Source organism: Oryzias melastigma, linkage group LG10 (assembly GCF_002922805.2).
Source record: "Oryzias melastigma strain HK-1 linkage group LG10, ASM292280v2, whole genome shotgun sequence".
Taxonomy (NCBI): Eukaryota; Metazoa; Chordata; class Actinopteri; order Beloniformes; family Adrianichthyidae; genus Oryzias; species Oryzias melastigma.
The window spans coordinates 17,611,974-17,626,229 of record NC_050521.1 but is presented as its reverse complement, the minus strand read 5'-3'; the positions used below and the strand labels follow the sequence as shown (position 1 = coordinate 17,626,229).

The 14,256-nt window shown below is 40.0% G+C and overlaps 1 protein-coding gene across 1 annotated transcript in view; it reads left to right on the top strand.

Moving 5' to 3' along the window:
- Positions 1-2,446: 2,446 nt before the first annotated feature.
- nlgn3a (neuroligin 3a) overlaps positions 2,447-14,256 on the top strand; it is a 169,538-nt gene continuing 157,728 nt past the window's right edge. Inside the window, exon 1 of the mRNA XM_024283178.2 lies at positions 2,447-2,834. The gene's annotated coding sequence lies outside the window, so the exon portion shown is untranslated. The remainder of the gene's footprint in view (positions 2,835-14,256) is intronic.

The following is a 14,256-nucleotide window of genomic DNA, read 5'->3' as shown; positions in this document are numbered from 1 at the left end:
GCTTCATCCCTGAACCAAATGCCCCACATCATCTGAGCCGCTTTTCTGTTTTTTAAAGTTTGAAATGTGATTATAAAAGAGGATAAATTGACTTTTTTCCTTTAAAAAAGTAAACAAGGGGCTGCACGGTGGTGTAGTGGGTAACGCTTTTGCCTCACTGTGAGAAGGTTCTGGTTCAAATCTCAGCTGGGACCTTTCTGTGTGTAAGTTCTCCCTGTGCAAGCGTGGATTTTCTTCCATCACCCTAAAAACATGGATGGATGGATGGATGGATGGAAATTAGTAAAATTTGTTGGTACAAAAGGAAAAGTTGCTAGCCAGAATCCACAAATGTCATTAAAAGGAACCAGACATTTGTAGAAAAAAATAACTTTAATATTTTATTTCTTAAAGTTTTGAAACTTTGCTACATAACCACATACACATTTCATGAATTTAACATATTTTAGGGATCCATCTGCTGCCAAAATCTAATCTGAGTTCATCTTTCTTTGTGCATCCAAATTCAAGGTCAGAGAAGTCAGGCCAGCAAAGGTCAACGCCATAGACGTTGAAAATTAAGTTCAACACAAAGGACTGTAGAGCATGCAGGGAATTATCCTGGGAGCATTTAAGAAGTTTCTGTGGAAACACATTCACTGAATAAAAACTTTGGGAATATTTGAGCTCAAGTTATCCACCAGGATTTGATTTTTAATCCTTTAAGAAAAACAAGTGAAAATCGACTCAAAAAACAGTCAGAAAGTTAAAATGATGTTTTAACCTTTTAACAAATGAGGCGTCGTAATGTGTAAGCACAAAATCTTAAACATGCTGTAACTTTTCAACCATTAACTCGATCAACGTAACTCCAGCACATTTTGAAGGAGAAAACACATTTCTGATGTTTTTAGTCTACACTGACATCACCATGGGTTCTTATGGGTTAAAGTAAAGTTGTGTGGCAATAATCAACTTGATTAGATCATCTGCTTCCAAAAGTACCAAAAACTCAAGCTTAGAGGGGGCTTTGCTTTTGCTGCAGCAGCTCCAAAACTCTGGAATGATCTTCCAACTCATGCTAGAGAGTCTACATCATTTTTAAAACCACCTTTACCCCACCACATTTAAATTAATTATATTTTATATATTGTTTGCGAAATGTTCTGTTTTAACAATGTAACTTTATAAGCATTTGCTTGTACACTTTTAATATAATTTAATCTAATTCTTTAGTTGATTTTATTATCTGTTATTGTTCAGCACTTCAGGTCTGTATGGGCAATCTAAGTGCTTTATAAAGAAAGTTTATTATTACTATTATTATTAATGGATCAATCTGTCTTTAATTGAATAAACCGGTACAATTATAAGGTTGTTTGAAGATTAAATAAATTGATAACTATTGGAAAATACTATTTAGATTGAGGCACAGTAGATTTAAAACAACCAAGTGCAATCACAGTAGACAACACACACATGAAGCAAAAATGGTCAAACCATCATGCAGTCAAAATGTGTGGAAATACTGTATTTTACAAAGACATGACCATACAGTGTGGTAGAATGTTCTAATCATGTTTTCTTTGTATTATGTTTACTGTATGTGGAAAAACAGCAGTAGGTTGAACTTTATGAAACAAAAATGTGAATTCATTTGACATTAATTATTGTTTACTTTTTGACTGAACACATATTTAATGCATAATTGATTATCAATTGCTAGAAATACTAAGAAAATCTTGAAAATTTCACTTGCACTCTTCAGTATCAGTATTGGGTCACACTGGTTGAATTTTTGGCTAAAGATGTCCCGGATCAATTTTAGGTCCGTGAACCGAATCGTTCAGAACAAACCAAGATCGACTATGATTCATATCAACAAGCACAAAATATGATATGAATTAAATCACTAAAATTAATTGTTACACTCTTTAACTAAAGAAGAAAAATGGAGGTAAAATAAAAAAAATACTAAAATATACAGAAAGTTCAAACTTTAACTTAATAATAATTTAAAATATTTGCCAGAATTACTATTATAATTATTATTTTTATTGAAAATTGTCACTGGAACTATTATAAGTGAAACAAGCCCATAAAAACATTCCCATTCCTCGTCTTTATTCATTACATCCTCCAGGAAAATCCTCTCAACTGTCATCTTAGTAAACAGCTTATAAGAATTTAATCTTCATTTTTTCTGGGGTTCCTCCCAGGATTTGGTCATTTGTGAGACTAAAGAAGCATTGATTAAATGACATATATATAAATATATATATATATATATATATATATATATATATATATATATATATATATATATATATATATATATATATATATATATATATATTAATAAAATATTCTGAGCAGATGGGGCGAGCAGAGTTGGAAAGGCTCCTTTTCATGTATGATGCGTGTGCCCTTGGTTACCTAGTAACTCTCCTCTCCATCTCCAGTTGGCGCTCCCGAATGGATTCACTCGGGATAGCGCGGCGCGTCCCCGCGAAGCGCGTGTTGAGCCCAAGAAGACTCAAGGCAAAAGCGTCCAAACGCACCAGGACGAGGAGGAGAACTTCCTACTTGAAATCAAATTAACAAGAAAAGACAAGAAAAAGAAAGGAAAGGATGGCACTAAATGCAGGGGAATGATGAAGATGACAGCAGGAGGATCAGCAGAGCCGCTCTCGCTGCGCAGGAAGGTCATCTCCGAAAAGATTTGAGCAGACTGCGCGGATATTCTGGAGTACTGAGGCGACTGCAAGTGAAGATCTTGACACGGTCAAACGTTGTTCTGGCCCTTTTTTTGATTCCCAGAAAGGAATGGAGGGACTCGCACTTCGACGCGGCAGGTGAGTCATTTCATGATACTTGCAGGCTGTGTGCGTGCAGCGCGAGTCAGGAGGATGAAGGGAGGAACGGGCGCATCGGGTTACTTCCATTTAAACTGAGATTTCAGCTTCCCCCCGTTTAAAGCTCAAGAGTTCCGTGTTTTCTTCAGAGCAACAGTCGAGGCTGGAGCCCACTTTCCAAAGCCCTTTGATTTGGAGACTTGCACGGACCATCCCGAGCCCCGCTCCACATTTGGACGCACCATTTTTTTGCGCACAGTGGTTTAATCATGAGCGCACACTCACACCCCCGCACACACACAATGCACCGCAGGCGTCAGTGCAGGGCAGCAATGCATGTTAGGAGCGTTCAGGGCACTTGTTACTTATAGGCATAAAGACATCTTGTGCGCGTGATGGAGCAGTGACGCGCGAGCTCTCCGTCATGGCTCTTTCCCGTAAGAAAAAGAGCAGAGGGGAGAAGAAAAAAGCTGATGACATGTTTGAAAAATAAAATTTCAGAGAATGATGATGTTGAATGCGGGCATCTGCATCCATTTGTGAGGGGAATGTATCACGCACACTCAGGGATGTCCCTCCTTTCCCCATTTTGGAGTTCTGTGGTGGCTCATATGGAATACTTGATCTAAATTTCCTGGTTTTAAAACACATGGCTTTGAGTAACAATAAATGTTTCCACTCATTGACACCTGTAACTGAAATTCACAAACTATAAAGCTCTTGTTTTTTAGGCAATAGTGACCATTTCACCTTTTTTTGCTAATTATTTTTTAAAAAGCAGCACACTTTGTCATAAAAAATGCATACTTTCAGATTCTCTCTTAAAGCTTACCCCAAAATTGGTCACATAAAGCTATAGAGGATACAATTTAAAGGGACCTAATCCAATTTCAACATAATAAAAGGGGATGTCATGCAAAAATTCAAATCATTTACTCACCTTGAATAACATTTAAAAGCCTTCCCTTGCCCTAACTTAAAGGAAAAATAATTTTCCTGCAGTACAAAAAACTGAAATCGGATTTTTTATTCTTTATAAATTTGCAAGCTAATGATGTTCATACATATTGCATGCGGCTCCAAAATATCATGTGAGAGATTATGCATGGTGTCCCTGTTGCTGCTTGCTAATTCTCTCCCTCTCTTGCCTTCGGTGTTTGTATTCCTGTCCAGGAACAAGCTTTTTTTTTTTTTTTTTTTTTTATCTCCCTGCTGTTTTATTATCCTTTATCAATCTTTTCAAAAACTGTCTTGGAACTTGAGCAATGCAGAAATGATGGCTGCTTCATTTAAAAAGAAAAGAAAAACAAGCTTTGTGTTGGAGCTGTGGGTGTGTAATTACAGTGCTGCTTGCTTTAAGTGTTCATAGTTAGATTGCTTTGGAAAGTTTGCTCCTTCAAGAGGTGGTCAACCCGTGATCACTGACAAACACTCTTCAAAACACACACACAGGTCTAAAAGTGCAGCACTGAGTGTTGTGTTTACCCATGTGGGTGTCTGGGCTGCTCAAGAGAAGCTCCACGAGACTCTCCGTCTGCTGCAAAGGTCAGCGAGGCTCCATCCTGACCTAAAGTGAATACACCTGAGATCATCTGAGCCCAACTTAACATGGATGAGCCACTCATCGGTGTGTGGCCCAAGAGGCCTCTTGTTCTTTAGCTTTCAGGATCTCTTTCCACACACTTTCGAGCTTTATTGCTCTCATGCCGAGACCCATGAACAAGGAGCGTGCGACGACCTGGGAGCCTCTGCGTACGCACAGAAGTGCGCCGGTGTGCGTGCCAGCACCGCGGCGGGTGGATATTTGTGTTTTCTAATATTATTCATCTTGTTTGACGCGTTGTCTCGGAGCAGTGAGAGCTGGAGCTAAATAATTTCCCAAATGGTTACGTCTGACCTTCTGGATATATGTCCAATCACTGCTTAGCTCTACAGTCATTATAGCGCTGCTTTCACGAGCTGCAAAGTCACAGGATGCACAAAGCAAGACAAATGACTCGCTTTTTGGTGTAACTAATAAAAAAGTTACCTACCTAAAATGATTTCTGGTGAGTCACTGCAAGAACAAGGACTTATTATAGTGAGGATTCTGTCATTTGTGATATTATTACTTAAAATAAGAGGGATGCTAAAGGCAAACTCAGCCAGTGTGCAATTTCCGAGCTTTTATTGTGAAACTGCAATATTTTTCTCCTTAGAGTAATGGCTCTACTGAATTTATGAGTCACAACTCACCAGCAAAATAAGGTTGTGTCAACCCCCCCACTCCCCATTAGACCCTTGCATTCACTCGTTGACTCAAAATATCATTATGAAGTTAAAACATAGAATCGTTGCATAACAGCCCGGCCATCGTGTGTTTCTGAGAGTTATGAAATAAAGAGATTTCTGCTCTCCAGGTAAAACAAATCTGCATGTGAGGAGACACAGACAGAGCGTCACTTTAAAGTGGAATCCAGAAAATATTTGGCTTTATCGTGTCATCTTGTTTTTTTTTTGCGAGCCCAAAATCATAATTGAAAATCCCATTTAACTAATTGCAGATCCACGTTGAGCGCCTCATTGCCCTTCACAGAGATGACTGCTCTGTGACTAATGAAGGAGGATCAACTTGTCTCTTCTGATTTGCTCATGAGGATGCGCCTCTTCTTCATCATGGCATCACACCTTATGTGACAGAGTTGTAAGAAATGCAGACTGACAGTTTGTCCGGCTGCACTATTGTCATATCAATTTGGTAACGAATTAGCCATATTTATTAAACCTGTAAACAACAACTACAGCATTAAAATGTCTTTGTTTGAGAAACAAGACGTTTTTGGCTCTAGAAACAAAGAAACATCTTAAGTCGAGTGCACATAACGGGTTTAACAGAGATATTGCACTGTTCGCGGCCCAAAAACATCTCCCCTGACTAGCAGGTTTCTCTGCCAAAGACCAATGTCTGCTTAGTGAACACGATTCTTTTGGACATAGCCATTCTAACTACAAAACAGATGTCACACAGTATGTCTCCGCTCACTCTCTGCCAGAAGTTACCCACTTATTAATTATTTATTAATTAAGCCATTTACAGGCAGCGACACACAGATGAAGTCTGCGATTTTCACGGATGCAGCTGCAGGTTAGGTATATATATATTTTTAATTCATCTTTCTATTAAAGAGACTTTAAGCAAAATTTCAGAACAACAAGTTGAAAATTCTGGATTTTGAAGCAGGTTGCAAAAAGAAAACATTAGGTCCACCTCTGTTTGAGCTAAAATACCACTTATTTTTGTTCTGAGCATCCTAACTGCTTACTTTTAGCTTTTTTCTGAGTGAAACAGCTGCATTTTGCTGCTTTATCATAGCTGGTGGTGTCTTGCAGAACAGCAAGATTGCTAAATTGCACAAGGTGTCATTAGGGATTTCACCTTTGGGCGCTTCATCCAAGACTGCAAATGTAAAGAGTGCTATTTCATACATCTTTGTCTCTGTCTCTTTAATAGTTCTGTAACAATGTTGAGGTAACAGTAAACGGAAAAACTGCAAAATGTTTGCAGTCCTCTAGACTATGGTCACGTATCCCAAAATGCCACAGCGCTGTGACCTAAATGCAAGTTTCTCAGCACATTATGCAGGTGGCCACACATTTGTAACTGGGATGTGGAAGTTGCAGAGTTTTTTTAAGAAAAACTTCAAATTAAACGGCGACCGGACAATTTTTTTGTCACCAGCCGTTGGTCACTCAGACACATTTGGAAGTAACGCAGTGCCAGTTCAGTGACAGGCGGGTGGCAGGAAGGCAACAGCGCAATAACTGACTTGTGGGAGGGTCTCCAGAGTACTAAACTCATTACACCTCCCAGCAGCCCCAGTGTACAGTCCCTGGATGCCACCAACCTGACTCAAATCTGACCATCACCCACCTGTTACTTAAGCAGCTCATAGAGCCTCCGTCTGTGCGAAATGCATTACCGAGCGATTCTATCTGGAGTTTATCTTCTGTTTCTGACCCTCCTTAATTTCTGATTGCCTGCCGCCTGCCCTGACCCTCACCTGGACTCTGATATCTCTAGTCTCTTCTTCGATTATCCCATGTTTGTTTCTGACTCTGATTTAGCTTTGTAGACTTTTAGCTGTGCTTGGTTCCTGTCTGAAATAATAAACCTGCAGCAAGTGGAACCAGCTGTCTGCCCGTTTGTGACAGGAGGCATGCTCTTTAAAAAATTTATACATTTGTAAACTGACAAGATTAAAGTGTGAGCTCAAAATCTGAGTTTTAAATGACCAGTGGTGCAGAATGGCCCGCTTTTTATAAACCTCCAGCTACCAGGGTTCTGGCAGCCGGTGACACTTGACATGGATGGCTGCTGTCCAGAAACATTTACACATCGCCCATTCAGATCCGGTGATCAGCTGTCACCCAATTTCATAACAACAACATCCCCACTTGACTGACACCATCTGCATTTATGATCACGCCAACGATTTTTCAAAAAATCCGGCAGCAGCAGCTAATCTTGAAGATTGTGCCGATTCCTCCCAATCATGTGGTGGCAGTTGTGTTTGTAGCATAAATAGTATTAGAAATCAACCAATAAAACAATCAATTTGTCTTTGTGTAGCCGGCAGTGACAAAGTCTGATACGTCTTCAAAAGGTGCAAATTCATCTGCCTTCTTGAAATTGCTTTTTTTTTTCCTATAATCCATCATGAAAAAAAGTGACAGGGTGTCGAGTGCTTTTTAATCCAGAGAGTGAAGGTTTCTGTTCAGGTAATAGAACAAGATGTGCTTTTTAGTTTTTCCATTTCACATATTTCTAAATTTTATCATAGCCTGGCTATTGTGTGGGTTTGCCAGGACACAGCAACAAGGGCTAATTCATGGGGTAAATGAGTCCAGATAAAGCCTGACTCAGTACCTACCAGCCCACCATAGATCCCTTGGGGCTGACTCTTAAGGAGCTTAGTAAAAGCCTGTCATATGAAGACATGACATGGAGCTGGCTAAATGGGCTACGTTGGAGTGTCTTCCATCAGCCTAATATTTATACATAGGTCACTGTCGTTTAAGCTTTAATCCCATTCAATTTATTCACCCATGGTTATTAATTCAGAGTAAAATGAAAATACAGCAACGTCGGTTGGGTAGAGGAGGCTGCGAATATTTCACTGAGCTACAAACTGACACATCGGTTAGGCCCAATCTGGAAACTATGAGCTTGTGCCACCCATTCATAATGAATGCAGGTTTACCCGCAGTAAAGGAACAAGTAAGAACTCCTCCAGAGTCACTGGGTCACATTCACTGGGGAAACAATTAGAGGCTTCTTTGCGCTTCACACTGCAGCAGCTTTTCCCTTCTTCTTCTTCTTTTTTTTTCAGCTTCACGCATTTTCCTTAATTTTTCTCGAGGGTCCAGAAGCATGTCTGTTCCGCTGTTGAGAAATTACAGACTCCGGCTGCTGAGACTTCTGCAGCCAGAACGACAAAAGCCAGTGTCAGGTCCTTGTGATATATGTGGAGCCATGCGAAGTGGAACGCAAAATGACAGATAGGACACCAGTCTTGCGGGTGTGTGTTAACCTCATAATGCTGACAGATTACAGATTTTAATATTTTAAATCTCACAGAGCACATGCTGCTGGTGATGAAGAGAGTGGAAATGACTGCAGTAATGCAAGAGATTAATAGAGATCCTTGCTCACTCACACATGCACACACAGTGACACACAAACTTCTGCTGCTGGTTGGCCTTCATGTCCTCACACACCTCAGATCTACAAGTAGGTCAAAGTCTCGAACCAGAGTTGCCTTTAATTCTCTTGCACACATCATTTATCTTTTTGCCCACTTCTCTTTCAATTACACACAAACCTGCATTCTGGTACCCTGTACAGTAGTTGTGTCCTTTTGCACATTCCATTTCTAGCTGTCTCTTGCTACTATATTTTATTGTTTTCAAACATACCAGACTGCCACGACAACCTAATTTCCCCCGTTGGGATGAATAAAGTAATCTGTCTTTCTGCCTGTCTGTTTGAGTTAGGGGTTGGTTTGGGATTTTTGTTTTACTCTAGAGTATTCTACATGGGTCTGAGCCCAAATTTCCATAGCACACCTCTTATGCCCAGTTACCTTGACATTTGATTCATATATAAGTTTATCTTGTGTTGTAATTAAATATTTGGGAGCGTTTTTGGACATGTGGGTATAAAAGCTCGTCTAACCAAACAACCAATGTCTGGTCTGGCTTGTGTAGTTATAGAATAAACACAGATGGACAATCAGCAAACCAAATAAAGGAAGTAGAGATGTTTTTTCTTCTTCTTCTTTTTCATGGTGGGCAATACTGCCCCCAGACTGGCAGCTTTTGTGATTGTGGACAGATTAGTCTGACCTCAAAGGTGCAATGTGAAACCAAACCAAACTAGAAAAATATTTTTTAAAGACCCACTCCGATCATCTTTTGATCTATTTTAAAAATGTTCTCTGTGGAAGAAAACTAGGAGGTATACACATGGATCCATTTGTCTGCAAGTGGATGCATCAGAATCGACTGGAGAATGGAACTTGTGACTTGCCGTAGTAGCTTCTACATCTATCCCTATCCCTACACCTATCCCAATGGATTTTATTGTCTTTGTTTTTTCTGGACAAAGAAATACCCAGGAAAGCAATCTTAGAGGTAATTTTTCCATATGTCCTTCATCATGAAAAAATGGAACAAAAATACAATTTTCATTAAAGTGCTCCTTTGAGTAAAACCTTTAAATTCTTTAAGTTCCTATGATATCTCCATACAACACATCTTGCATGCTTTTTGTGGTTTAATCTCTGTCTTCTGATTGATCCGCTTTGTTACCCATATTAGCAATTCAACAGGTTATTTAATCTTAAAATGTGTGGCTGGCTGACAAGAAGGGCCCTTCAGCAAAGCACCAAACTCAAGCCAGGGCTCCTTGAGCGTGCCAGCTTAAATTCTCTTCCTCTCTACATTGCATTGTGCTAGCAGCAAGTCTTCATGATTTATAGATGACTGGAAAACAGACTATTCTAAATTTCCCAGGAAAAGATAAAAATAGGAAAGTCAGCAGACTGGAAGCAAACAAATAAAATTCCAGTTTCTCCTCAACAAAAAAGGGAAGGCTTTGAGCCGAGGTAACATTTCAGATTTGCCTTAAAGACAAGCCTTCCATCATCATACCTAGATTTTATCTCTGGTTCATTCTCTGGACCTGCTCCAGAATTTTATCTATTTATAACCCTCGCCAGTTTGGCAAAGCTTTCGGATAGCCTTTAAGAACAGAGACATTCCTCCATCAAGCCCAGAGCCCATCTGTGCCCATATTTCTCTCAAAAGGAACCATCCTACACAATTATAGCTTTCTTCCAATGATACAATCGTTGCACCATCGCAATGTGTAAGAACAGGCTCCAGGAAATTTGACTTGATATTAATCTGACAAAATTACCAAGAAAGGAAGTTGCTTCATGGAAATTTTTGTGTGTTTTGGGATGCAGTTTTTCTTCAGTTTTTCTGAAACAGACTGAAGAACATGTAACATGTGGAAGACAGGGGGAAAAATGGGAGATTTGATCTAATATTCTCTCTCTGATTAGCTCCAGCTCATTACAACGACACAGATTCAGCTTCACCTGGAAATCTGGGTCATTACAGAAATAGTCCTGTGACTTACTCCCCCAAGATGGCAACTCTTGATGAATTGCTGGCTCTAGGTCACTATTACAGTTGTTTGAGTGAAAAGTATAAAGCCAAAAGATTTGATTAGTTCTTGATTTTAGCTTTAAAATATGTATATATATATATAGAGAGAGAGGGGGGAGTGGGTGAAAGTAAGTCTGTATTAGCCTTCAGGCTTTTACTGTCTTCCATTAGCTATCAAAGATTTGAGGGTTGTGCTAAAGCACCACAAATCCTGTTCTTATAATCATGTGTGGGAAGTCGTATGAACCCACAGTTCATATATTTCTTCATCTAAATGTTAAAAGTCACATCTTAATGTGGATTTTTTTTTTTTTTATCTAAAGTGTTTTTAAAGGAGGAGAAAGAGCAGAAGAGTCCAGAGGTTTATTATTTTATGCGGTCCCTTTGCACCAGGTGATCTGGGAATTTCGACGTGCCGTAAGAACAAGTGTTGAGTGACATAAAAGTGGTGGGGCGTTCAGTTTTAAGGCTGAGGATTGATATTACACTGTTGGATAGAATTGGCTTTCTGGCAGGAATTGAGAGCGAATCATCAAAAGATAAGAGTGAGAAGGAAAGAAGGGGGTTGGACTGAAAAGAAACAGGAGGAAAATGGCAAAAGTTAAGCCTGAGATTTTGGTTGGAAGAAGCAAAAATAAAAAATAAAAAAAAGAAAACATTTATGCTGCAGCTTTTTCTTCTCCCCTTTTAAAGCCGCAAAACACAAACAACAAGCAGGATAGAAGGGATTGAAAAAAATGTGTATTTTATTTGATGTGACAATGTATGACTGTATCTGATCTCTATCTCATTCAAAAAAAAATCTACTAAATGATTCAAAACTTTCTCTGATGCCAGAATCTGCAGGCATTCCCATTTCCTATTTACTCCTCATCCTCTTTAAATCTGGACCAGCTTCACACTCATTTCATGCATCTAAAATTCAACACAAGCCCTAACCCCCGAGCAATAAACATTTATTGTTGAATCCTTCTAGTTGCCTGGCACCCAGTAAGATGGTCACAAATGGGATGCTGAATGGAGTTACTTGCTTCTGAGGAATAACAGTTTACCAGTAATATTGAGTCTGATTCTTTGACCTTCATCTGAAAGACCAGACTGCCTCGTAACTCTAAAATGAAATATTTAAATGAGTTTTAGGTTTATAGTGTTTGATAGGTAACAAGTGCTGTATATTTCAGAAGCGGTGACAGATTGATTTTATTAAAAAACACCTATAGGAAAGTCACAGACGTCTTTTAAAATACTGCTGCCAAAGACTCCTGGAGGATGTTTGTTATGGCCCATGTGATTTATACAGTAGATCTGCGATCTGTGTTTGAAAAGGGGTTGAGAACTGGCCCTAATAACCATATCTTGGCTCGTGCTTTCCACAATGCTCTCTGAAACGGGCCTGAATGAGACAACCTTACTGCAAAGTGTGCTGGAAATGTGACACATTTCCCAGGGCGTAGTTGTGTTTTTTTTGTGTCTTTGTGGCCCACATTTGCCTCATATTGATGCTTTGCTGCACACAACAGCTGCATCACATGCTAGCTGCTTTTGCAAACCCACGAGCAAATGCATGCGCAGAGAACTTTGCGAGTTAGCTGACAAATTGGGATAAACGAGAATTTTTTAGGTGCCTTTGTTCATCCAAATTGAGCTAAACAGGAGGGCATGAATGGAGCAGTGAAGGGCTCACAGAGGATAGCTTTGTAATCACTGCGGCTGACTCAAACTAACTTCGGTCCTGCTGTTCTATACAAGCTCAAGGACAGAAACAAACTTCCTAAATCCCTGGTAGACACAGAAAGTTAAGACGAACAGTGTTGCAATGAAATAAAATCCAACCCATTTATCTAAACGTCCCACACAACCTCTGGCACAGATTTCCTGTCTCGGGCATAAGAGCTCCCAAATCTCTTGGCAGCCACCACGGCTTCAGGAAAAGGAAAAATCCCACCAAGTGATTCAACGCTGGAAGGAATAGTTTCCCAAAAGCATTCCCGAAAATTATGACATTGCAAATGGGAAATTGCCTCTCATTGATTTCTCGCTTGTTCTCTCAACTTGTCTTGCAAGTATCTGGTGGAATGTGGCATTAAGAGTTTATGGATCGCTCGACGGAGCCAGGTGATGAGCATTTGTTCCCTCCAGAGGCAGAGTGCAGCCGCTATTTCGTTAGGACTAAAATGCCTGCTTAAAAACAAATAAAAAGGAGGTCTCACTCATCATTAGATTTAAAGCGCTTAATCCCGCCCAAAGACAGGGCTGCCCTTTCATGGAAAACCTTTTCGTCAAATCTATCTCATATGGATTTCACCCTCAAACAATGTTTGCATACAAAGTTGCTGATACCTTCCTGTGGGGGTACCGCTCAATGTGCTCCATCCTTTAGGCCTTTAAGATGTCCCAAAACGGTGGATAAAATTGTGACCTATAGATTTATGGATTTAAATGGTGATTGGGTCTAGCCTTAGGATAAAAAAAGTAGTTGTGATAAAGAATTGGAGGTGACTGGATGGCTCAGTTGGAATGCATGAAATCTGGATTTTTGTTTGGGGACATGAGCTTAATCCATTGCAATTCCTTAGGTGAGTCCCTAAGGCCAAATCCAAATTCTTGCCCTACCCCTCCAATTGAAGGGGTATTTGAAAGAAAAGGGTTTCCGAAATAGTTCTTTTTAAGGGTAGAGCGAAGGGACTTTGAGTTCTATATCCCTCCACCGGTAGTGTGAGCTGCATCGCGCCGCGGAGGAGAAGCGCTTTTCATTATGTGGGTGCACTCTGAAGAACAGAATTTTACATTTAAATGTAAGTAATGAGTTTTTGTTTTAGCATGACCTTTTTAAAGTCATAAAATCCATTATGTTATGTATTTCTGAGCGTTAGCAGTGTTGTACTAACGTAGCTAACCGGCGTCGATTAATGACATCACCGATTGGGAGTAACGTCTGAATTTAAAGATACTAGGCATGCTTGAGACGACCGAACACCTCGCCTGGATCGTTGGTGACACCGGGGGGCTGCAGGCAGGGAAAGGTGCCTGAGATGAGGGTGAACGCTGAGCTGCAGTCAGACTAAACAAGAACAGGAAGTTGGAGTTGTCCTTAACATTTGGTTATATTAATATGCCTCTGCCCCTTTAGTATGATCTGTACTATTCTGTCTTTTCTAATCATTTTTAACATCTGTCCAGGGACAACAGATGAAAATTAGCTGCTGAGTTAATTTAAATAAATAAATAAATAAATAAAATACAATTGAAAATTAACCACATAACCACAGATAATTAGAAATCTTGTTTATTTTTGCAGTAGTGACTCACTACTTTCCAGAAAGAGTTACAAAACACACATATTTCCTTCATTTAGCGTCAGTCATTTCTGATCAGCATCACGTCGAAATACAAGAACTCTCCAGACACAGTTTCCCACATGCATTGTTTTGCAGTTATTAACAGTCAGCGGAGTACTTACTTTCTGGGTGGACTCCCCTAGGCAGGTGCCTAGCACTCTCCCCTTTCTTGCGATACTTTTGTGACGGCGCACATGTGACGCCGGTGCATAAAACTAACCAGCATGCACCACGCTCCAGGCGATCTGCGCTGTGCTGCGACTGCAAATTTTTCCATAACTCTCTGTTTAGAGCAGGGGTCTCAAACTCGCGGCCCGCGGGCCATCTGCGGCCCGCAGGATGATGATTTGCGGCCCCCGTCTTCATATGAA